Here is a 26,869-nt window from a genome sequence, read left to right on the forward strand (position 1 = left end):
CAAATAAAATGTAAAAAACGTGGGGTCAACACAAATTTGAATAAAACACGCCCCCTACATGCCCATTTGAATTACGCGGCCTTACGCCACAACACATACGTTACGCCGCCATAACAAAGGGCGCAAGTTCTTTCGGAATAAAGAACTTGCGCCCAAAGTTAGAACGGCGTAACGTATCTCAGAAACGTTACGCCGGGCGGACAGATACGCCAATGTAGCTGAATCCACATGCCAAACCACATAATTCACCAGCACCTTGCTGTTGGGTTATTATGGCACAATTTAAAAAAAAGTTTTAGGAACTTATTTCCCTGCGTTTCTCATGGTGGCCCATAGAAATGAATAGAAATGAATGGGCCGCCCTAAAGGTGACACACGGGAACACATGAAGAACACGCAGAACTGCACACGCTAGGCGGCACTGTACTGGTGTAATCCTGGCCTGAGAGTAATCATTGGCTGATATATTCTGTATTATTTTATGTTGATTGGATATAGTGGAGGATCTATCCGGATCGGTGGGGCTGATGGATCCAAGTGATTACATTCCATGGAAAGTTCTCTAAGGACTACGTTTCCACCAACTACAATAGGATCATCAAATAAAAATAATAAATAAGAAAACTCAGTGTGTGTGTGATATTTTTATTTTTTATCAGACGTTTAGCCAAATGATATTCCACATCAGATGACTTTCAATTCAAGTTTTACTTCTTCCAGAACGGCATACACATTGGAAGTGCATTATTTATCCTCGCGCACATAGCCTTAAGGTCATTATAGGCATCTCGTTTTACTTCTTTCTGTGCAACTTCCTCTCCATTTTCATCTTCATCGGCTTCTCTCCTGGAAGAAGACACAGTTATTATTACATAAAGCGACATTGATTATTACATAAAAACTGCATTTCACTGGTAACAAAAACGTGTATTTTTAGGACCCATTGACTATTATTCTATGACCACATTAACATGCTAAAGGAACCCCATGGTGCTCCACCTGAGCCACTTGGGTGAGGTGGAGGGAGACAGATATAATAAGCTATTACATTCTCGCTGTTTTATGCTAGGAGGGAAATAATGCTACGGTGGAAGTCGGTGGGACCTCGCACCCTTAGTTCCTGGAGGAAGGCGGTGGACTCGGCCTTGCCCCCTTTATAAACTCATGTATGAGAGTAGGCAGTGCCCTGCTAAATATGACAAGGTCTGGTCGGCTTGGGTGGGTGCGAACGGCTGGGGCACTGGGGGGGGGGGGACTGAGAGATGGATTCCCCCCCTGCCCGGCATGGGGCCCTGTTGCCCCCTCCTCTCTCTGCCCTGGGCGCCGCCTGATTCTGTCGACTGTGGTGTTAGTTTTACGGCACGACCTCTAAGGCCTTGTACAGACGAGCAGACATGTCCGATGAAAACGGTCCGCGGACCGTTTTCATCGGACATGTCTGCTGGCGGATTTTGGTCTGATGTGTGTACACACCATCAGACCAAAATCCCCGCGGACAGAATACGCGGTGACGTGGCGGCGATGTGGTGGCGACGATGATGCGGCGACGTGCGCGACCCCGGAAGTTCAATGCTTTCACGCATGCGTCGAATCACTTCGACGAATGCGAGGGATTTCGGCCCAGCGGACATGTCCGATAAATCGTACAAACCATCGGACATGTCCGATGGACAGGCTTCCAGCGGACATGTTTCTTAGCATGCTAAGAAACATTTGTACGCTGGAAACCTGTCCGCTAGGCCAGGAATCCGGTCCGCTAGGCCGTACACACGGTCGGACATGTCCGCGGAAACTGGCAGACTGGCGGACCAGTTTCAGCAGACATGTTCGGTCGTGTGTACGAGGCCTTAGATTGTAAACCTGATTGTCGACTACTGCATATCTTGTAATGCTGTTTTGTTAAAAAAAACATGCTAAAGGAATATCACACAGCGGGATGCCACAACCTTGAATTTCTTATTGAAAAATCAACCAGTGGTGGCCGCTTCATTAGGGACGCGAGGGGCGCTGCCTCCCTAAACCATGCGCCCGGCCCCCAATCTACATGCAGGGCACCGGATGCATGGATTTCAATGTTTTTTGGGGGGTTTTTTAAGCGCATGATTGGCTCCAATTGGCTTAAAAAAGGGTGGGCTTGGAATAAGCAAGCCCACCCAGTTGTGTGACAATAGTGAATTACTAATCGCTATAGTCTACATGCTTCTCCTCCCGGGCCAATCCGGTTCTTAAGACCCGACTGGCCAAGAGGAGAAGCGACCGTATTGGCCAGGAGTAGAAGCAGGTGGGAAAGCCACAGAGGAGGAGACACAGGATGGAAGCCACCGAAGCTGCCTGCAACCCGGATGGGGTAAGTGCGGGGCTGGTGGCGGTGACGATTGAGCGTGCATTAGCATTGGCAAATTTATGTTTGCCAATCCTTGATTCTGCTGGCCATTGATAGATATGCCAGTTCTTCTGTGGATTGTTCTCTGACGTCAGCAGTCTTCCGCATGATTGTGTAACCTACTGAACCTAATTGAGAGACCATTTAAAGGCTCAGGAAACCTTTACAGGTGTTTTGAGTTAATTAGCTGATTGTGCGACACCATGAGTCTGCAATATTGAACTTTTTTTCACAATATTCTAATTTTCTGAGATACAGAATTTTTGGGGTTTTCACTTGCTGTAAGCCATAATCATCAAAATTGAAAGAAAGAAATGCTTGAAATATATCATTCTGTGTTTAACCACTAGGCGTCTGCGCTATAGCTGAATGACGGCTACAGCGCGGACCCCAATTGCCGGGAGGCCGTCAATAGACGTCCTCCCCTTTGCACGCGCCCCTCACACCCGCTGCAGGGCACCTGCTGTGATCACTGCATCACTGAGACTCGGGTGATCACGGATCCGAGTAAGGGGCCCGTCCCAGCCCCTTACCAAGTGATCAGCTGTCAGCCAATGACAGCTGATCACGTGATGTAAACAAAGCTCGGCAATTGTTTTTTTTTTTCTCCTCACGCTAATAGCATGAGGAGAAAAAAAGCAGATCACCGGCTCTTGTGTAAGGGACATCGGTCCCCAGTGGAAGAGGCACATCAGCCTCATTAGTGCCCACCAGTACCGCCTGCCAGTGCCCCCTGTCAATGCCCACAGTGACCACCAGTAAAATAAAGTGCCACTTATCAGTGCCCATCAGTGCCACCTATCAATGCCCACCAGTGGTGCCATCAGTGCTCCCTAGCAGTGCTGTCTATCAGTCTCACCTAACAGTGCTGACCAGTGCCCCCGCATTGCCACCCATCAGTGCCCATCACTGCCACTTATCAGTGCCCATCATCACCACCTATCAATGCCGCCTATTAGTGCCAATTCTTAGTGCCCACCAGTGCCACCTATCAATGCCCTTCAGTGCCACCCATCAGTGCCACCTCTCAGTGCCGCCTCTCAGTGCCCACCTGTGCTGCCTTATCGGTGCCCATTAGTGCAGCCCATCATTGCCCATCAGTGCAGTCTATCGGTGCCCATCAATGCAGCCTCATCAGCGTACATCAATGAAGGAGAAAAATTACCAGTTTGCAAAATTTTATAACAAAATATAAAACGGCTTTGTATTTATTTATTTATTTTTCTGTCTTTTCTATTTTTTTTAACAAAAAATAAAAACCTCCTGAGGTTATCAAATACCGGGAAAAAATTATAAAAATCTCATTTGGGTACAGTGTTGTATGACCGTGCAATTGTCATTCAAAGAGTGATTGGTCTGGGCAGGAGGGGGGGTTTAAGTGCAAGTGGTTAATAAATCTATATAATATATGCGTTTTATTTTTTAAATTTAATTACTGAAATCAATAAACTTTTTGATGATGTTTAAGATTTTTGGAGAGGCACTTGTATAATTATTTTTTTTAAACCAGAGGCCCTAGAGACTAAAGTTGGGGATGTTGCAATTTTTTATGCCACATGGTATTTTATGAATTTTATTGCACAAATATAATACTCAATTGTTTGGTAAAATTTTAAAGATGCTGTTACGCTGAGTAAAAAAAAAGGAACCCAAATGTGTATAAAATGCTCTAAAATTCGTTTAAAAAAACACACCAAAATGTGTGCTGAAAAAAGTAAAAAAATGTGCACTAAAAAACTGCACCAAAATCCGCATAAAAAAGGCCCAAAAATACAAACTTAACCTTTTTGGCCACAGAGCATTGTACGTTTTTCATTGCGTGTTTTGACGCATTTGCTACGCGTTTGTCAAATGTTTGAGAATTGTCTGCTAACCGCATTTGGGGTTCCATTAACAATAAATGGCACCCAAAAGCGATGTGCGTATTTTGACACCTTTAATGCTCAAATTGGATTCGCGACCAGAATTGCGCAATTCTGTCAACGATTCTGCATTGCTCAGATGTGAATGGGGCCTAAAACACACTACAGTATAACTATATATAATGTTATATACCATATATGTGTGTAATGTGGCGGTGTGAGGCCCTGCCTGGGAGAAAACACAGGAGAAATGGACACATGGGGCCAGATTCACGTAGATCAGCGGATCTTTAGATCCGCTCGATCTACCTGATTTAAGATCCGCTCCCGCAAGTTTGCCAGGCAAGTGGGTAATTCACAAACCACTTACCTCCAAACTTGCGGCAGCGGATCGTAAATCCCCCAGCGGAATTCAAATTCCGCGGCTAGGGGGAGTGTACTATTTAAATCAGGCGCGTTCCCGCGCCGATTTAAATGAGCATGCGCCGTCCGCGGAATTTCCCGGTGTGCATTGCTCCCACTGACGTCACTAGGACGTCAGTGGTTTCGACGTGAGCGTAACTAGCGACGCGCAGGTTTCTGAATCGGCGTACGCAAACAACGTAAAAAAAATTTAAAGCGACGCGGGAACGACGGCTATACTTAACATTGGCTGCGCCTCATAGAAGCAGGGGTAAGTATATGCCGGGAAAGCCGCTACGGAAACGTCGTAAGAACACTGCGTCGGGTCCGCGTACGTTCTTGAATTTGCGTATCTCGCTGATTTACATATTATTCAACGTAAATCAGCGGGAACGCCCCCGGCGCCATTTTCAAATTGAAAATAAGATCCCACAGTGTAACACAGTGTAACACTGTCGGATCTTAGCCATATCTATGCGTAACTGATTCTATGAATCAGACGCATAGATAGGACCAGTTTAAGTCAGAGATACGATGGTGTATCAGGAGATAATACACCGTCGTATCTCTTTGTGAATCTGGCCCATGATGTCCAGAATGTAAATTTTCAGAGGAACAAGATGGGTTTTCATCTTTATAAAGGTTTTGTAGTTCAAGAATCAGGGGCTGGAGCTCAGAGGCTTTGAGGTTTCTCGTTGAGAAAACTGCCCAGAATCTAGACAAGAAAAATAGAGAACCTGCTCTCTATTTTCTCGTCGTGATTCTCGGCAGCGTTTTCCTGCCGAGAAACCCGAGCGTGTGTATACTTACCTGTCTCCATGGAAACCCACGCATGCTCGAAATGACTTTGACGCATGCGCAGTAGCTTCCAAGGCATAGGTAGAGTGAAGCAAGATGGCGGCGACGGCATCGAATGTGACGAGCGCATGTTAGTCGTAGTCGATGACGTCACCGCGTTCGTGCCATTCAAAAGAACGTTGGTTCTTCTGAATCGTACGTGTGTACACTCGGCCGGCAAGAGATTCTTGCCAAGAATCTCGTCAGGAAAAAGAACGTTTTTTTTCTGACGAGAATCCGGGCCATGTGTACGGGGCTATAAGCAATCATACTGTGTAAAACAAATATATATACTTATCACCTCCCCAGAGTAGTACAATGTTACAATGGTAACACTGTATTGCTATGGTCACACTATGTTAAAAAAAATCATAAAAAAGTAATAAAAAAGAAAAACAATATTTAAAAAAAGGTATCAAAATTATTAAGATTTTTTTTTTTTACATATTGTCACCAGTCAGTGTCCTTAATCACTGCCACACCAGTTATATGATGACGCTGTACTGCACTGATGACAGTATTTTAAAAAATTGTGGAAGTGAGGAGCTTGGCCTCACAGAGATGGCCACCTAATCTCTCCTCTCCGCCGACATGAGGAAATCATTCAGTCCTTGCACCCGACATAGTCGGAATTTCTTTGGCTTCTACAGCCTTGCGACACCGGGACACCCTGCCAGTTGCCGAAAGCTCGGTGAGTTCCTCAGTGGCTCACAGCCCCGGGGTAACCAAGATGGCACTGATTCCTTGCAAAGAGAAGCACCTCGGCTTCTCAGCATTCTTCCTCACAGGCAGCCCCAGAAGCCATGGACTGCACAGCCCCAAAAAATAACTGTTTCGGGATGGACACAAGAGAGAAGTCTCCTCTCCACACCCCTCGTCATCATACCAGGCATCGGTGAGCAAGAAACACCTTATACCTATTATCATATTACTGACCAGGACCATGACACTGATTCTAATGAGGATAGCTCTACTACTTTAGCAGCTGTACCAACCTCTGGTAATCCAGTCTCTGAAAATTTGTTCGAACACATGCTCTTATCTTTCATTTGCAAAACCAGAGAGATGATCTTGGGGAGCAGCGTACAGACACAATTGAGTGCCAACTGTGTCAGCGCCTACAATGAATTGGTGGATGCACATCAAACCCAGGCTGAAGAAATACAGCATATCATTGCTAAACTTGCAGACTTAGAGGACCGCTTTCGCAGGAACAACATAAAAATCAGAGGCATCCCTGAATATGCTTCTCCTGCAGAGCTCTTTTCCTATCTGCAACAATTCTTTAAAATCCTGGTCCCCTCGCTCACCGATCTTACTATTGATAGGGCACACAGAATATACAAGCCACCGCACATCCCTGCAGATAAGCCACACAATGTGCTTGCCCACCTTAATTTTTCCAGGCTAAGAAGCCTATCCTACTAACAACCAAAGTGTCAACCTTCTCAGAGCCTTATATGGCCTTACTACTCTATGGAGACCTCCCTGCAGCCACTGCTCAAAAATAAAATTAGCTTACCCCAGTCACATCCACCCTAAGGGAACATAACATCACCTATAAATAGGGTTTTTCTACAAAGCTCATTGTCACCTTCCCAGGCAAGTCTGTCAATATATTACTACCTTAAACAAGGCCTGAAACAACTTCACAATTGAGGACTATCCCCACCTCCAGGGGGTGAACCCTCTAACGGAACACCTCTACACTGTATCTCTGATATCTGACAGACGGTTAATAACACCTGAGTCATCCTTTACTCATAGTTAGCCTTCAGAAGTGGCAGCCCTTGCAGTTATTCATATGATTTCCCCATGCTGAGCTTGTGTGCTCAAATTGTTTGATTGTTAACTTGTTTAACAACCGGCCTCTCCCTCTCAGTCTCCCACTGGCTGCATTGTATCTACACCCAGCGCCCCTGTGCCTTTATGATTACCGCTATCCCCCCACCTTTCTGATCCCCCTGTGTGCCTTCCTCCCTTTACAGCATTTCCAGCTCCTCTCCTCTCTCTTCTGCTGGCTGCAGCTGCTGCAGGAAGAGCCACACAGAGGGATTGGTTGCAGTTGTGCCACCCCCTTCACTTTCTGACCCACCATCAGAGCAGGCTGAAGATCAGATTCCCCCTATGTGTCCCCCACACAGTGCTGTTGGCTTCCCTCCTGTGCTCTTTCATCGGCTGGAAACTAAGCTGTTAATAAACAAGTCATATACATATACTCAATGTGTTTTGGAACAACACAACCTCCCCATTAATCTGGGCTCTAGACAGAATAAACCATGGATGGACTAATATAAAATAGTAACCTTAAAAATCTATATTAGAATCAATATTAGACTCCCTTTGTGGAGTAACAATGTGCTCTGCAACTGTCATGCTGAATTCCATCCAATACTGGTGGCCATCCAAGGGTTGAACCCTGATAAGGGGAGAGTGTTGTTGCCCCGAACATGTTGGCTGTTTTCTTACATGATCTATTTACTAACAAGTAAAATTGTCTTGGACTTTTTTTATACGATTTCAGTCTTACACTCCTTTTTTGTATTTCTAGGGTTAGCAACTCTGTCAGGTTTTTGTTGTTGTCCCAGTCAAAAAGAATCCCCCCTCACTTACTGTCCCACGAACACAAATGTGTTTTTAAAATTAAAGTCATTGATGAGATGATCATAAGTAGTGTTGCTCACGAATATTCGCATTGCGAATATTCGACTCGAATATAGCATATTCGAGAAATCGCGCTATATTTCGAAATTCGCGGTGAATATTCGCAATTCCGAATATTCGATTTTTTACAATTTTTTTTTTGAATCAGATCACATCCTAGATATCTCCATCGACGTCTAAAAGCATTGCTGGTATCATTAGAGACCCTGGGCCGAGTAGCTGAAGCGTTCATTGAATTTTCCAGAAAGATCGCAATGCGATTATTCGGCAAACGCAATATCGCGCGATTATTTTCCTCGCCCCGATCTTCCGCATCAGAGCGATTTTTACAGTTTCATTTTTAAAACAGATCACATCCTAGTGATCTCCATAGACGTCTGAAAGCATTGCTGGTATGATTAGAGCCATTGGGCCGAGTAGCTGAAGCGATCATTTTATATTGCCGAATAATCGCAATGCGAATATTCGGCAATAGGAATATTGCGCGATTATTTGCTCCGCCCTTTTGCATCAGAGCCAATCAGAGTTCTCCTTCCACACTCGTCACAGGTTAGCAACCAATAGGAACCTGCCTGCATGGACATTATATAAGCTCACTCCCAGCACCATTTCATTGCAGATTCAGAAGCTTGCTATAGAGTGTGGAGGCTGTTTCTGTGTTCCTGGTTTCCTGGTTTCCTGTGTCTTTGTTCTTGATTGATTTAGATCATCACCAGCATTGCTATTTAGTGATTCCAGTGGATCTTTTCCAGTATATCAACTGCTTTTTTCAAAGCAATAGACCCAAGAGCTTTTTTCAAAGCTACGTTTTGTGCTGTTTTGTGCTGTTTTTTTCATTTGTGTTACTGTTTGATCCTGCAATCCTCCCTGTTCAGTTATATTTGCAAGAGATTTCAGAACACATATTGATCTGAGCTTTATAAAAGAGCTTTTCTAAAAGCTAAGTTTTGTTCATCTTGTGTTACTGTCAGATCTTGCAGGTTCACTGTTCAGTGATATTTGATAGGCATCTCAGTTCAAATTTTGTTTAGTTTTCCCTAAAGAGCTTTTATAAAAGCTAAGTTTTGTGTTCAGTTTAGTTAAATTTTGTGTAGTAAGTGTACACACTGTTAGTGTACATTTATTTCATCTAGCTTAGCTTAGTGTGTGTTTAGTGTCTGTGTTTTGTGTTTAAAAAAAAAAAAAAAAAAAAAAAAGTTAGTGTTTGTTTAGTGCTTTTTTTTTTTTTCTTTAATTTTGTAGTCCTTGTCTGGTGTACTACTTTTCTTATAGTTTAGTAGCTGTCTGTGTACGTCTTTGTCTGCGTGCCTGTCTTGTAAAAAAAACACAAAAACACATTTTGTTCACATTTTCCCCCCCAATAAAGTTTAACCCCCCCACACACATATCAGCAATTATGAGCGGCATCCGTGGCCGTGGCAGTAGGGGTAGGGGAGTTACTCCCAGTGCTGGATCGCTGCCAGCACGGGGTACCTCTCGTGCCCCTACTAGTGGTAGAGGATCGGGTGCAAGGGGAGTACGCCTGATCCGGGAGTTCTTCCCATCGGGCAGCCGCCCGATATTGCCATCTCAGGCTCAAGTAGTGGTGGACTACATGGGGCACAGCAGTGCCACTGAGTCGTCGGTCCCGACTCACAGTAGTACCACCATTACACCGTTGCCTGTACTACCCCCCCCCAGCCCCCAAGAGTCCAGCATCTTACTGTTCGACAGCGACAGTGATAGGGATCTCTTGGGGGAGGCCATGCATCAGGCAGACCTCCAGCTCTGTCCTGATGGTCAGGACCTTTTTGAAGGGATGGATGAGGAGGATGGGATACCTGCTGGCAGTATCCCAGAGACATCCCTTCAAACTGGTGCTGCTGTTTTGGTGCAGGAAACAGCAGCACCTAGTCAGACCCAGGCGTGGGTGAGGGGACAGCGGAGCCAGGCTAGAGGCTCCATGTCACGTGGTTCCCTCAGACCAACACATCTCAGCCCTTGGTCTGACATCTCTGGGGGCGAAGAGGGTGACCCATCATGGTTGCCATCTGACGCGTCGGCTCACTACGTCAGTGACGACGGGGAAGGTAGGCACCCTGGTGAAACGGTGCGCCAGGTCACCACCAGGGAGACCATCGTCAGGGTCTCCACTGGTGATGGCAGCAGGAGGTGTCAGGAGGAGGAGCAGCAGCAGCAGCAGCAGCAGCAGGCAGCTCCACCTGTGCGCACCGAATCCCAGCAGGTGCAAGTAAGCGTCACCCCATCTGACAGGAGGGCGGTGCTGAAGTCACCTGTCTGGAATTTCTTTACCCTGGTGGCAGACAACCCTACCGTGGCCATCTGCCGGATTTGTAAAGTGAGGGTGAAGAGAGGGAAGTGTTTGGCTCGGGTGGGTACCACAGCCCTGAACCAGCACCTCAGGATAAACCACTGGGCGTTGTATGAGGAGATGAAGCGTGGTGGTGGTAGCAGCGCCACCACCACAAGTGAGCAGGGTACAGCAGCCCCTGCCACATCTTCATCTGTTTCCAGCAGGTCATGCCCCCCCGCTCCCTCTAGTAGAGGTACTGGTACCGGCAGCCAGACCTCTACTTCCACAGCACCCTCCACGTCTGTGTCCCGCACTGCCGTCCGGCGCCAGGCGTCGATTTCAGACGCCTTTGACCGCACCACTCCCTTCCCCCCTGGAGACCGACGTGTGCGTTCCCTCAATGGGCTCCTGGCAAGGGTTATTGCCCAACATCTGCTGCCCTTCAACATAGTTGACAGCAACCCCTTCAGGCAGATGTTGGAGCAGGCCCAACCCCAATGGCGTGTCCCCAGCCGCCATTTCTTTGCCAGGACTGGTGTCCCTGCCCTACACCAGCACATTGTTCAGAATGTAACCCTGTCGCTGGATCACGCTGTCAGCGACAGGGTTCATCTGACAATGGATGGCTGGACCAGCAGGCATGGGCAGGGACGCTACATCAGCTTCACGGCCCATTGGGTTTCCCTCCGAGGCGTCGGTGAGGGATCGTCGGCAACCGATCTTGTGGTGCCGCCCCGGGGTGTCCAGGGGAGAACTGCTGGTCTCCCTCAAGCCACTGTCTCCGCAGCTGCTGAGCCTCCCAGCAAGCGCCCCCGTAGCTACTCAAGTGTGGGGCACGTGCGCTGTCAGGCCGTGCTCCAGCTTGTTAGTTTAGGGGACCGGAGACACACTGCAGAAGAAGTGCTGAAAGCACTTCAAGCTCAGGTCCAGAAGTGGCTGACACCCCGAAGGCTCCAGCCAGGTATGGTTGTCTGCGATAACGGCAGCAACCTACTCGCCGCCCTCCATGCTGGCAGTCTGACGCACGTGCCCTGTCTGGCACATGTCCTCAACCTGGTGGTGCAGAAGTTCCTGCGCACTTATCCAGGGTTGAGTGACATTGTGGCAAAGGCGCGTAGGATTGCCAGCCACTTCAGGCGCTCCCCAACCGCTACCGCGTCCCTGTCCAAATTGCAGCGGAAGTACAATCTGCCCCTTCACAGGCTGATTGTGGACAGTGTGACGCGGTGGAACTCCACCCTCCACATGCTGAAGAGGTTGTGGGAGCAGCAAAGGGCGGTGAGGGAGTACCTGATGGAACTAGGCACTCAGAGGGCTTCACCACAACTCCCTTTCATCGCCTGTGCGGAGTGGGGGCAGATAAACCAGGTCTGCCAAGTGTTGTCCTCCTTCGAGCAGGCGACCAAGATGGTCAGCAGTGAGCAAATTGGCCTCAATAGCGTGCTGCCAATACTGTTCATGCTGGAGAGGACACTAGATCGCCTGCTCGAGGCTGGGGAGAGTGCCTTGGTGGAGCAGGAGGAGTCAGCAATGCTCCACCGAGACCAGGGCCAGGACCAGGAGGAGGAGGAGGAGGATGATGATGAAGAGGAGGAGGAGGTGGTTGCTGGTGTCGTCCCGGAGTCAGGGCCTGGTCAGGAGGGAGAGCCGGTGTTGGGGGCACCGATAGTCCGGGGGTTGGGCATGTCTGAGTTTGACCAGCAGCGCCTCAGGGAAGAAGAGTCGCACCTCATTCACCTGGCCAGCATTGAGGAGTCACAGCGGGCTGTGCTCTTCCCCATGGCTGCCCACATGCTCAGATGCCTCAGGAGGGACCCCCGGGTTAAGACCATCAAGACGAGGGATGATTTCTGGATGGCCACCCTTTTGGATCCCAGGTGCAAGGGGAAACTGGAGCAGTTCATCCCAGCCAGCCGGAGGCAGCACCGGATGGAGGAACTGCAGGCAGCCATTGTCAGACGGTTGGAGCAGGCAACTCCCCGGCCTCCAGTTGTCCCCCCTCATCTCACCCAGCAGGTGGCTGCACCCAGCTGCAGCCGAGCAGGGGACCTAATGGAAGAGATGAGGATGTTCTTCCAAACCGAGCGACCCAGTACCACCACCAGCAGCAGCAGCAGCAGTCACCACCAGCGGCTGGCCCACATGGTGGCAGACTACATGGCGTCCGTCGGTGCTTCTGACAGTATGAGCACCGACGACCCCATGGAGTACTGGGTTGCCAGATTGGACACCTGCCGCGAGCTCGCTCAGTATGCGCTGGAGTTATTGTCTTGCCCCCCCTCCAGCGTACTATCTGAGCGGACATTCAGCGCGGCAGGTGGGGTGGTCACGGACAAGAGGACCCGTCTGTCCACAGAGTCCGTGGACAGACTCACATTCATAAAGATGAATGAGTCCTGGATCGGCGGTGACTTTCTGGCACCCGTCGTCGGTTCAGGGCGCTGAAGGGTCCCTTGCCATGCATTCCCTGATGAAGCCCCGGACCTGATGTATTTACAGTGCTGAATATAACTATTTCAACATCAGAGAAAATCAATGTTAATATTTGGTACAGTAGGCTTTCTTTGCAATTACAGCGGTCAAAAATTTCTTGTAGTTTTACACCAGCTTTGCACACACTGGAGGAGGGATTTTGGCCCACTCCTCCACACAGATCTTCTCTACATCAGTCATGTTTCTGGGCTATCGCTGAGAAACACGGAGTTTGAGCTCCCTCCAAAGATTCTCTATTGGGTTTAGGTCTGGAGACTGGCTAGGCCACGCCAGAACCTTGATATGCTCCTTACAGAGCCAATCCTTGGTTATCCTGGCTGTGTGCTTTGGGTCATTCTCATGTTGGAAGACCCAGCCTCGACCCATCTTCAAAGCTCTAACTCAGGGAAGGAGGTTGTTGCCCAAAATCTTGCAATACATGGCCCCGGTCATCCTCTCCTTAATACAGTGCAGTCACCCTGTCCCATGTACAGAAAAACACCACCAAAGCATGATGCTACCACCCCCATGCTTCACATTAGGGATGGCGTTCTTGGCATGGTACTCATCATTATTCTTCCTCCGAACACGGTTAGTGAAATTATGATCAAAAAATTATATTATAGTCTCATCTGACCACATGATTTTCTCCCATGACTCCTTTGGATCAGTCAAGACAATTATGTCAGCAGTTATTTCACACCCTATATACTCTTATTAAGACTGCTGTACATCATGGCAACTCCTGCCCATGTGATATGACTCTGTATCAACTACTACTGTTAATACTACTACTGCTGCTTCTGCTGCTGCTGCTGCCGCCCAGTCAATACACCTATGTCAGCAGTTATTTCACACTCTATATACTCTTATTAAGACTGCTGTACATCATGGCAACTCCTGCCCATGTGATATGACTCTGTATCAACTACTACTGTTAATACTACTACTGCTGCTTCTGCTGCTGCTGCCGCCCAGTCAATACACCTATGTCAGCAGTTATTTCACACTCTATATACTCTTATTAAGACTGCTGTACATCATGGCAACTCCTGCCCATGTGATATGACTCTGTATCAACTACTACTGTTAATACTACTACTGCTGCTTCTGCTGCTGCTGCCGCCCAGTCAATACACCTATGTCAGCAGTTATTTCACACTCTATATACTCTTATTAAGACTGCTGTACATCATGGCAACTCCTGCCCATGTGATATGACTCTGTATCAACTACTACTGTTAATACTACTACTGCTGCTTCTGCTGCTGCTGCCGCCCAGTCAATACACCTATGTCAGCAGTTATTTCACACTCTATATACTCTTATTAAGACTGCTGTACATCATGGCAACTCCTGCCCATGTGATATGACTCTGTATCAACTACTACTGTTAATACTACTACTGCTGCTTCTGCTGCTGCTGCTGCCGCCCAGTCAATACACCTATGTCAGCAGTTATTTCACACTCTATATACTCTTATTAAGACTGCTGTACATCATGGCAACTCCTGCCCATGTGATATGACTCTGTATCAACTACTACTGTTAATACTACTACTGCTGCTTCTGCTGCTGCTGCCGCCCAGTCAATACACCTATGTCAGCAGTTATTTCACACTCTATATACTCTTATTAAGACTGCTGTACATCATGGCAACTCCTGCCCATGTGATATGACTCTGTATCAACTACTACTGTTAATACTACTACTGCTGCTTCTGCTGCTGCTGCCGCCCAGTCAATACACCTATGTCAGCAGTTATTTCACACTCTATATACTCTTATTAAGACTGCTGTACATCATGGCAACTCCTGCCCATGTGATATGACTCTGTATCAACTACTACTGTTAATACTACTACTGCTGCTTCTGCTGCTGCTGCTGCCGCCCAGTCAATACACCTATGTCAGCAGTTATTTCACACTCTATATACTCTTATTAAGACTGCTGTACATCATGGCAACTCCTGCCCATGTGATATGACTCTGTATCAACTACTACTGTTAATACTACTACTGCTGCTTCTGCTGCTGCTGCCGCCCAGTCAATACACCTATGTCAGCAGTTATTTCACACTCTATATACTCTTATTAAGACTGCTGTACATCATGGCAACTCCTGCCCATGTGATATGACTCTGTATCAACTACTACTGTTAATACTACTACTGCTGCTTCTGCTGCTGCTGCTGCCGCCCAGTCAATACACCTATGTCAGCAGTTATTTCACACTCTATATACTCTTATTAAGACTGCTGTACATCATGGCAACTCCTGCCCATGTGATATGACTCTGTATCAACTACTACTGTTAATACTACTACTGCTGCTTCTGCTGCTGCTGCTGCCGCCCAGTCAATACACCTATGTCAGCAGTTATTTCACACTCTATATACTCTTATTAAGACTGCTGTACATCATGGCAACTCCTGCCCATGTGATATGACTCTGTATCAACTACTACTGTTAATACTACTACTGATGCTTCTGCTGCTGCTGCCGCCCAGTCAATACACCTATGTCAGCAGTTATTTCACACTCTATATACTCTTATTAAGACTGCTGTACATCATGGCAACTCCTGCCCATGTGATATGACTCTGTATCAACTACTACTGTTAATACTACTACTGATGCTTCTGCTGCTGCTGCCGCCCAGTCAATACACCTATGTCAGCAGTTATTTCACACTCTATATACTCTTATTAAGACTGCTGTACATCATGGCAACTCCTGCCCATGTGATATGACTCTGTATCAACTACTACTGTTAATACTACTACTGCTGCTTCTGCTGCTGCTGCTGCCGCCCAGTCAATACACCTATGTCAGCAGTTATTTCACACTCTATATACTCTTATTAAGACTGCTGTACATCATGGCAACTCCTGCCCATGTGATATGACTCTGTATCAACTACTACTGTTAATACTACTACTGCTGCTTCTGCTGCTGCTGCTGCCGCCCAGTCAATACACCTATGTCAGCAGTTATTTCACACTCTATATACTCTTATTAAGACTGCTGTACATCATGGCAACTCCTGCCCATGTGATATGACTCTGTATCAACTACTACTGTTAATACTACTACTGATGCTTCTGCTGCTGCTGCTGCCGCCCAGTCAATACACCTATGTCAGCAGTTATTTCACACTCTATATACTCTTATTAAGACTGCTGTACATCATGGCAACTCCTGCCCATGTGATATGACTCTGTATCAACTACTACTGTTAATACTACTACTGCTGCTTCTGCTGCTGCTGCCGCCCAGTCAATACACCTATGTCAGCAGTTATTTCACACTCTATATACTCTTATTAAGACTGCTGTACATCATGGCAACTCCTGCCCATGTGATATGACTCTGTATCAACTACTACTGTTAATACTACTACTGCTGCTTCTGCTGCTGCTGCTGCCGCCCAGTCAATACACCTATGTCAGCAGTTATTTCACACTCTATATACTCTTATTAAGACTGCTGTACATCATGGCAACTCCTGCCCATGTGATATGACTCTGTATCAACTACTACTGTTAATACTACTACTGATGCTTCTGCTGCTGCTGCCGCCCAGTCAATACACCTATGTCAGCAGTTATTTCACACTCTATATACTCTTATTAAGACTGCTGTACATCATGGCAACTCCTGCCCATGTGATATGACTCTGTATCAACTACTACTGTTAATACTACTACTGCTGCTTCTGCTGCTGCTGCCGCCCAGTCAATACACCTATGTCAGCAGTTATTTCACACTCTATATACTCTTATTAAGACTGCTGTACATCATGGCAACTCCTGCCCATGTGATATGACTCTGTATCAACTACTACTGTTAATACTACTACTGCTGCTTCTGCTGCTGCTGCCGCCCAGTCAATACACCTATGTCAGCAGTTATTTCACACTCTATATACTCTTATTAAGACTGCTGTACATCATGGCAACTCCTGCCCATGTGATATGACTCTGTATCAACTACTACTGTTAATACTACTACTGCTGCTTCTGCTGCTGCTGCTGCCGCCCAGTCAATACACCTATGTCAGCAGTTATTTCACACTCTATATACTCTTATTAAGACTGCTGTACATCATGGCAACTCCTGCCCATGTGATATGACTCTGTATCAACTACTACTGTTAATACTACTACTGATGCTTCTGCTGCTGCTGCCGCCCAGTCAATACACCTATGTCAGCAGTTATTTCACACTCTATATACTCTTATTAAGACTGCTGTACATCATGGCAACTCCTGCCCATGTGATATGACTCTGTATCAACTACTACTGTTAATACTACTACTGCTGCTTCTGCTGTTGCTGCTGCCGCCCAGTCAATACACCTATGTCAGCAGTTGTTTCACACTCTATATACTCTTATTCCTACTGCTGTTCATCATGGCAACTCCTGCCCAAGTGATATGACTCTGTATCAACTACTACTGCTAATACTACTACTGCTGCTGCTGCTGCTGCTGCTGCTGCTCAGTCAAGACAACTATGTCAAAAGTAATTTCCCACTCTATATACTCCTATTACCACTGCTGTTCATCATGGCACCTCCTGCCCAAGTGATATGACTCTGTATCTACTACTACTACTACTACTGCTGCTGCTGCTGCTCTGTCAAGACACCTATGTAAAAAGTTAATTCCCACTCTATATATACTCCTATTACCACTGCTGTTCACTGATACCACTGATAGTTAATTTATCCCTTAACTACCCCCATTTGTGAGGGTCGGGGTTTTCCTTTAAAGTCCCATGCAAATCAATGGAAAATGTATGTTCCCACATAACTTCTGTACGCCTGGAGATATTTCAATAATACCCGCTATACATATTACTTATATGCCAAATAAAAATATATAACAGTTAAATTAACCCTTACCAACACCCTTATATAAAAGATGGGTATATTTATATTACTATGATTTTCCTCCCCAAAAGGTTAAGATAGGAAGACCGGGCAACGCCGGGTATTCAGCTAGTAATAGTATAAAATGTTTTCGGTTATTATTAAGCTAGATGTGTTGATGTTGATGTTGATGTGTTAGATGTGAAGTTAGATGTGAAGTTAGATGTGTTTAAAAAACTAACAATTTCAATAAGAAATGAAACCTTTGCAAAATATAACATTTTTTATTAAAAAAAAAAAAAAAAAATTAGGACATTAACTTCTGAAGCTCTGTCACCTCATCCATGTTTTTCGCCAGTTGTTGCACCAGTTGTTGATTTTGGCGCATCAAAAACAGTATCTGCTGCTCATTTGCCATTACTCTCTTCGTGAGGTTTTTCATGGCAGCTTGCTTCACCTCTAGCTTTTTTAGAACTGTTAGGATATAAGAAAAAAACATTTGGATTTCAAAGACCGTTACGAAAGATTATTTTCAGCCATAAAAATAATAAAGTCTGACTTAAGAGACTCTATGAAAGAGGATCTGGCAGAGGCAATTCTCTTCCTTAGAACTCTACATTGCATTTATTTGCATTTGCTAAGCCTAGAACTACATTTCAAGATTAATATAAACCATTTCTAGGTTTTTCATATTTTTTTTTTTGGGTTCATTATAGATAAGCTTTGTTTTGGTTCTAAAACAGCCAAATAATGTGGTCTGTATTTTTGAACTGTTAAAGATCATGTTCCTGATGTTTAAGCCTGCTGCTACTATCCAGTCACTTGATTGTTTTCATTGTGTTTGTCTTTTGCTTAAACTGTGCAATACAGTAGACTGTTGGCTTCCCAGCCAGTAGTCCTGTGGTAGTTTGCGTTTCTTTCCCTCAAGGAATCTATAAAATACATTTGCATATTAATACAGAGGAGTCGGAGTCGGGGAGTCGGGGAGTCGGAGTCTGAAGTACATAAAACTGAGGAGTCGGAGTCGAAAAATTTATCTACCGACTCCACAGCCCTGCTTTAAATGCTGTCCATTTTTAGAGCTACATTTTATTGTTGAAATTTTATTAATATATGTGCACATATTTACCCTCCTGATTGACGGTATAATTAACCGTCTCATCCTGCTCCTCTTCCTCGTCACCCACTACTCCACCAGAAGTTTCGGGGGGGGGGTGCAGCTCCTCCTCTTGCTCCTCCACAGGAACTGGGGGTGGTGATGTGGATGGCCCTGGCTGCTCCTCCTCATCCCTCTCCTCCTCTTCCACATCCTCCTCCTGCTCCTCCTCTGCGGCCTGTCGCCTTGTGCGCTTGGGGCGCACAGTTGGTAGCGGAGCTCCTATAATAACACAATGTTCATATATTATAAAAATGTTTTCTAATGACGTATGCAAATTCTGTGTACTCTACTGTATTGTATATGAATACAAATTAATTTATATAGACAGTTAACCAATGGGACAATGTTATATTAAAGGGTCTTGTGGGCACTACAGGGGACTGAGCGTGAGCTGGGCTGCCACCATGGTAAAATGAGCTGTTTTTGTCTCCTTTGTTTTGTTCAGACGATCTCATGTTAAAAAAAAGTACTTGATGGAGTACACAGGATTACTATAACAACCCCACGCCTAACACAGGAATTTAGTGGGAATCTATATATATAAAACTCAACGTGTGTGTGCATGTATGTATGTATGTTCCACCATCACGTCCAAACGGCTAAAGATATTTACATGAAACTTGGCACACAGGTTACTTATATGTCAGCCACAAATATAGGATTGGTGGTTTAACCCATACCCACCCCCATTTGCCTTGGTCAGGGTTTTTCTTTAAAGTCCCATTCAACTCTATGGGAAATACATGTTATTTCATAACAGCTGTAGATATTTCGATAACACTTGGTCACATGTTATCTATACGTCCACTTAAAGTATAGGATCGTTAATTTATCCCTTAACTAACCCCATTGGTGAGGGTCGGGCTTTTTGTTTAAAGTCCCATGCAAAGCAATGGGAAAAGTATGTTCCCACATAACTTCTGTGTTCCTGTCTGCTGTCCCATGTTTTTTTCCAACAGTACTATGAATACCTTGGCTGGTGGTGATATATGTTACAACAACATGGCGTCTTGGTTAACAACATCTGACCTTACATTAATTACATATGACCTTCCATAACTGTCCCCAAGGGACCCGGGCTGGCTCAACGCGATTGCCACTGCGCTGACAAGCCATTCACCTCTGCAGCTAGGGGTTCGGATCCCGCTCTCGGCTACATGTGAATTGAGTTTGGTGGTCTCAGCTCGGCCCCCGGTGGGTGTGCTATGCGAGGTAAGCCTGCGCTTAGTATGCCCACCTCCCTCCCACAAAAACCACCACACTTACACACGCACTCGCAATTGGGTTAACATGCACGCACTCTGACCATGCGGTCTCTAAAAAGAGAGGCGAAGGACTAACGGGGCTGGTTGAGCGGGCAAATCCTCTCACTCCCTTATAGGGAGTCCCTCTGCCCCGTGGGGCTTCGAAGCGGAGCAGGTAGGACGGTCTGTGTGGGAGGACCCCCTCACACCCGCCATTGCCACCCGGGGCATGGAGAAAGGTGGCAGATTACCTCTGGGGGAGGCCTGCCTACTCCCAACTCCTGCAGTCCGGCTCCTCTCTCGAGTACACGCACAAAATACACTTTAGGGAAAAAAAAACATAACTGTGACCAATAACTTACCAGGATGATATTTATTCCGGATACGCCTGACCCGGTTCATCTGGCGCCTCTTCAGGTCGGACCACTTTTTGAGGATCGCCATGCGAGTGTGTTCTTCGCCTAGTTCCTCAATCAGGGAGCTTATAACTCCCTGTTTTTCTTGCTGCCTCCGCAGCTCATCGTATCCTGTTTCCAGGAACTTCTGCAAGATGAAGAACAAAGTATATTGTAATACTTTTGTTGACAGCCTTATGGATATATGACATAAATGTATGCTATTCAACAATTGGAAGCATTCTCGCCTTATTAATCAATGACAGGGGTAACATGACAGATTTTATATACTGCCATTTCCGTCGCCACCTTTTTTACATAAATATAGCAGCCATTATCATTTGCATAATTATGAATATATACTAACTTTTAAACTAGACTAAAATGCAGTTGAAGATAATGAAATAACAGTGGTCAAAATACTTACACAAATCAGCAACTTTTCCTCAGATACAGTGAAATTACTTCCAACCATCTTGCTCTGCGATTGCGTTGCGATCATAAAGTTGGAAACTGGCAAGGGTCCAGGAAATGGTCGCGTGTTGTTCGCGTGTTGATTGCGCTGCTTGGACCGAGATGGGTCCATATGGCTTCGGCTGTATGGACCACAGTAACTCTTTTCCCTGTCAGGAGCCTAACGCCCCGGGGGGTCAGAGACGGGACCTTTTCGGAGGACCACTGACGTATGCAACCGTCGCAGTTTTTTGTGATGTCACTCTTTAGGTGTGTGCAAATTTTTCCTTGCACCGGGTGGAGTTTTTGGGTTGTGTTTTGCACGCCACAGGCTTTTCAACAGAAAATAACCAGCTGGAGGCAGAATGGTTGCAAAACACTACGGGTTTGTTACCTAACTCTGGGTTTCAAGACCAGTCCACCTCCAGCTGTTGCAAAACTACTACTCCCATCAGCCACGGTCTTTCAGTGCATGCTAAGAATTTTACTTTTGCTGCATCTAGGGTGCCACAGTTTAGAGACCCGTGCATAAAGGCCTGAAAAATGTGGGCCTGCAGAACTTACAATACTAGAAGTGCCAGCATTCCCAGGCATGCTGGAAGTTGTAGTTCTGCAACATCTAAAGGGCAATATGTATTCGAACGTCCTTGGGCCTTGAGGACACTGAAGTCAGGACGTTCGCATACGTCCTATGTCCAAAAAATTTTTAAATTCATTATGCTAAATAACAAGGAAAAGTGCCTAAATACACATTTGCCAACCAGGGTGTCTGCAGCTGTCCAGGCATGCTGGGACTTGTAGTTTTGTAAAAGCAGGAGACACATTTTTGGTTAAATACTAATATCTGATCATATATACTAACTTTTAAACTAGACTTAAATGCAGTTGAAGATGATGAAATAACAGTGGTCAAAATACTTACACAAATCAGCAACTTTTCCTCAGACTTTGAGAAATTGCTTCCCACCATGTTGCTGTAATATTGGGAAACTGGCAAGGCTCCAGGAAATGGTCGCGTGTTGTTCGCGCAATTGCGCATGCGCGATCGAAAAATCGCAATCGCAATATGTATTTTGGTTAAAATATCATACATATTCGATTTCAGAGTGCTGCTACAGCAGTTTTCGAAATATCTGCAATAAATTTCGCATTCGCATGTTGCGATATTTCGATAAAATATCAGGAATATTCTGAGCCAATCAGAGCGCTCCTCCAGCATATCTCGAAATTGCGCAATAAATATCGCATTCGCATGTTGCGATATTTCGATAAAATATCACGAATATTCTGAGCCAATCAGAGCGCTCCTCCAGCATATCTCGAAATTGCGCAATAAATATCGCATTCGCATGTTGCGATATTTCGATAAAATATCACGAATATTCTGAGCCAATCAGAGCGCTCCTCCAGCATATCTCGAAATTGCGCAATAAATATCGCATTCGCATGTTGCGATATTTCGATAAAATATCACGAATATTCTGAGCCAATCAGAGCGCTCCTCCAGCATATCTCGAAATTGCGCAATAAATATCGCATTCGCATGTTGCGATATTTCGATAAAATATCACGAATATTCTAAGCCAATCAGAGCGCTCCTACCGCAGTTATTAAAAAATCGCAATTATTTTCGCATTCGCAATAGCGAAAAATCGCATTCAATTAATTTCGATAAAATATCACGAATATTCGAATTTAGCGAATATATCTCGAATATTCGAATATATATTCGAGATATATCGCGAAATCGAATATGGCATATTCTGCTCAACACTAATCATAAGGCCTGTGCTATATGGCAGAGCTGTGCAAATCCCCGGGACTGAATAAACAGACATAGAAATTCATTCCTCATACATGTATTTCACGTATATGTTTAGCTGTTTGCCCAGATTTAAGTTTTAAAAGTCTATACTTTCATTTAAAAAAACTCTTATATATACTTACTCTTGCTCACAGAGAGATAAGGAGACGATCCCAAGAAAGAAAAGGACTAACATGGTTTTCTTAAAGGTGAACATCTTGAAAGTTCTGTGGATAATTTGGATTCATGAAAAGAAAAAGAAGATAACATTGAAAACATAAATTGAAGGCAAAAAGAAAACAGATTTGAAAATATCAATCAAAAATACTACGAGGCTCTCCAATGTTAGGAACACATCAAATGGTTGTTCCAATACAACAAAACGTAAGTCTCACACTTACGGTGAGACTCCAGCAGCAATAATTGGAGATTTTGACGAGTTACCTGTTTTCACAGAACGTTGTCAATGTATACACTAGGGTACAAGACGAGTTGGCTATTTGGACAGAACATCAGGTAAGGAGGAAAAAAGTTGTCTACGCCTTGGAGGCAGCCATGTTGTTGATTACTAGCAGGCTAACAATGTCCTCTCATTATATTGTGTACCTTAGTGTATGCGCTGCGTGTTCTGTGAAAGCAACCAACTTGTCGAAATCTCCAATTATTGCTGCTGGAGAGTCACCGGAAGTGACATGGTTGGAGATTTAAAAAAAGAGCATATATCCCGAAGCATGGGGGCAGCAGGGGCGAAGGAGCGATTTGCTCTTAATGCCGCATACATACGGTCAAAATTCAGACGGAGGCTTGCCCGTGGAAAAGTCCGACCATGTGTACGCGGCATAACTTTTGCGGGAGGATGCCCCCATGCTTCGGCATATATATATATATATATATATATATATATATATATATATATATATATATATATATATTTTAGGCACAGGTTGCGTTAAAAAATGTTTTATTTTTTACTATGTTTTTTTTGGTATTTGCTTTGCAGGTATGGTATGGTAAGGTCTTACTGTTATACTGCAATGTTACTTTGTGTTAATGTTAACCATCATTTTCTTAGCAGGTATGCCATTCAGTTGCAGCGTGGATTTATTTATCTTGACAGCAACAGCGTTTTCTCCCACGATACGAAAAGCCGTGACTCCATTGCTGTAGGAGGTGATTTCACCACCACAGTTAAAAAAAAGAGCATATATGCTGGTATATGCTGGTGGTGCATGCATGCCCATCATTAGAAGTGGGTGGATGAAGGGAGGTATTCTAATGGTGGGCATACCCACTGATCAATCTCTTTTTTTCGTTCAGCCAACAGGCTGCATGAAAAAAAAAGATTACAATATATGTCCAACAAGGACCTGCAACCTATTGGTATGTTGCTGGACCTTGAATGGTTATACCAGAATGATGCCTGTGGGTTTAGGTGTTATCTTGGAATCATTCTTTTAAGCCAGCTTTATGGGGGCGCTAGACTAATTTGCCTCTCTGCCCAGTCTGCCCCATAAGACTGACGATACACTAACAGTGTATCGTAAGCCGGCGGGGACTCTTTCTGTGCTGCCCCTCTGCAAAGTGCTGCCATAGGCCTGGGCCTTGTTGGCCTAGGCCAGGATACAGCGTTGGTTACTCGCTATAGTACTTACTCAGAATTAAAACATTTTAGATTGAAAATGTATTTACAGTTATCTACTTTAATAACTGAACTAATGGTTTCTAGAGGGGGGGGGGTTCTTGTATGAATGAGAAGAGTCCTCAGATAATGGTCTCTGTGATTTAATCATTTCCCCTTGGAATTAATAAAGTATTCTGTATCTGAATTCTCAATCTGTAAGGTTTCAGGTTTGGAGAGATGAAGAATGAGAGTATTGAGATTATGTGAAAATAATTCATTTTTATAAGGATTGCAATTTATGAATTCTAGCTTTCTACTGTACTATTTCCTAATAAGGACATAATATTTAGGAATTAGAGTCTAATAAAATGTCCAGAAAAATTGTAAAAGGGAAAAAATTCTCATTAAGGACACAAAAATAAAAGTTTACTTGAGCCACATCTTAGGCCCCATACACACGATAGAATCCATCCGCAGATAAATCCCAGCAAATGGGTTTCTGCGGATAGATCCTATGGTGTGTACACGCCAGCGGATCTGTTTCCGCGGAGAAATCTCCTCTGGGATGGATTCCAGCAGATCGGATATTTGCTGACATGCACAACAAATCCATCTGCTGGAATCCATTCCAACGGATGGATCCGCTCGTCTGTACAGACTTACCGGATCCATCCGTCCAAAGGGATTCCCCGCACGCGTCGTAATGATTTGACGCATGTGTGGAATTCCTTATATGACAGCGTCGCGCCCGTCGCCGCGTCATAATAGCGGCGACGGCGCGACACGTCATCGCCAGAGGATTTCAGCGCGGATTTCAATGCGATGGTGTGTACACGCCATCGCATAGAAATCTTCTGAAATCCTCGAGAGGATTTATCCGCGGATACGGTCCGCTGGACCGTATCTGCGGATAAATCCTCTCGTGTGTATGGGGCCATAATGTTTTATTAAGCTTACAAATACGATTGTGTAATATGCACAATAGATCTAGTTTGGCCAATTGTGATATTTTTTGATTTGAATGTGGTGAAAAAAATTTGAATTTTCACATTCATTGTGCAAAATAAACTGATATGAAAAAATGATATATGGAATAGCGTTGGGCAAGCAGTTCAGAATAAGTCTGGCCTGAACATTGCACGTTCGGAGAACATCCGCATTTTCAGGGAGCTAAATTGGGTGCTGAATTTAATTACATTTTTTTCATTCAGGTGTCAGCAGGCAAAATCAATGCTCCTTTAAAAAAAATCTTTAAAAAAAATATATAGCATTGATACATGTCCCCCAGGGCAGTACCTGGGCCACCGTACCTTTTTATGGCCAATAACTTGCATATAAGCCTTCAAAATGGGGACTTTTGAATTTCCAAGTATTGGCCCCATAGACCTTAATAGGGTTCATGGCTTGGGTTCAAACTTTTTCCATGTTCGGGAGTTCTGGTGCAAACTGAACTGGGGGGTGTTCAGCCTATCACAGCATTTAGAATCAAAGTAAAACAGGGGGGTCACGTAAACTTTATCTGAAAGTTGAATACCAAGGATTCTTTCCTTATAAATAATTATAATAGAATTAATAATATTGTAACGGGAGTCACTTTTGGGCACAGATTAAGCCAGGAAATAATGGACTGAGAACTGATATCTTGGATTACATGAGATGGGACAGTAATGATAATCCACAATATATTCAAGAATGTCTACAAATAACTAATTAAAGGCTGTTGATTCTGAACCCAACAGGTCAATAGTAGAGTGACTCATTCAATGTGGAACATAGACTGTTAAGGTGGTAATTAAGTCTGCTACTGTCATGTAAACTAATCCTAGTTTGGCTTCTAAAGACCTTTTCATTGTGTGATGCTAATTAACACTGTATTGTGTAAAGGTTCTATTGATGAAATTTGTATTGTATAGCAGGTGAAAAGAGCTTATCTCGGAATCACCTTTTCTGGGTAAAAGGATTAGTAATTTACTCATGTAGATTATCTCAGTGCCAACAAGTCTGACTAAAGATGTGTATTGTGCTCCTTGTGTCATGTTGTGGGTGGATTTGATTAATTGTTCACTCTTGGTTTCTACTGTATAAAAGCCTGAGTTTACCATTAAAGTATCTATCTGTTTTGAACCAGAGAACAGAGCTGTGTGTGTCTCGTTTCTGGGGGAAATCCATATGGATCGTGTTTGCCGGATTGTGGAGTGTCGATAAGCTGTCGTGGGTTGGTGGAATGGCATATCGTAAATGGCGTTAACCCCTGACTGTTACAAATATAATGATGATATCCCAGCAAATACTTACCAGGTAGTTCAGTTGGTGCTGAGAATGTAGACAGCTGGAAGACTTCAGTAAAGGTCTACTCTACAGAGAATGGGGTTGGCTTATATAGCAGAAGAAAAATACGTTGAGT

General features: G+C 44.8%; 1 long non-coding RNA gene across 1 annotated transcript; it reads right to left on the minus strand.

Annotated features, from left to right (window-relative positions):
• Positions 1–629: 629 nt before the first annotated feature.
• On the minus strand, positions 630–26,869 carry LOC120909349. The gene is made up of 3 exons (XR_005741254.1): positions 26,761–26,869; positions 22,988–23,071; positions 630–846 (listed from the first exon to the last, which is right to left on the minus strand). It is a non-coding gene; the product is annotated as an uncharacterized LOC120909349 (long non-coding RNA).

This window comes from Rana temporaria, chromosome 8 (assembly GCF_905171775.1).
Source record: "Rana temporaria chromosome 8, aRanTem1.1, whole genome shotgun sequence".
Classification (NCBI taxonomy): domain Eukaryota; kingdom Metazoa; phylum Chordata; class Amphibia; order Anura; family Ranidae; genus Rana; species Rana temporaria.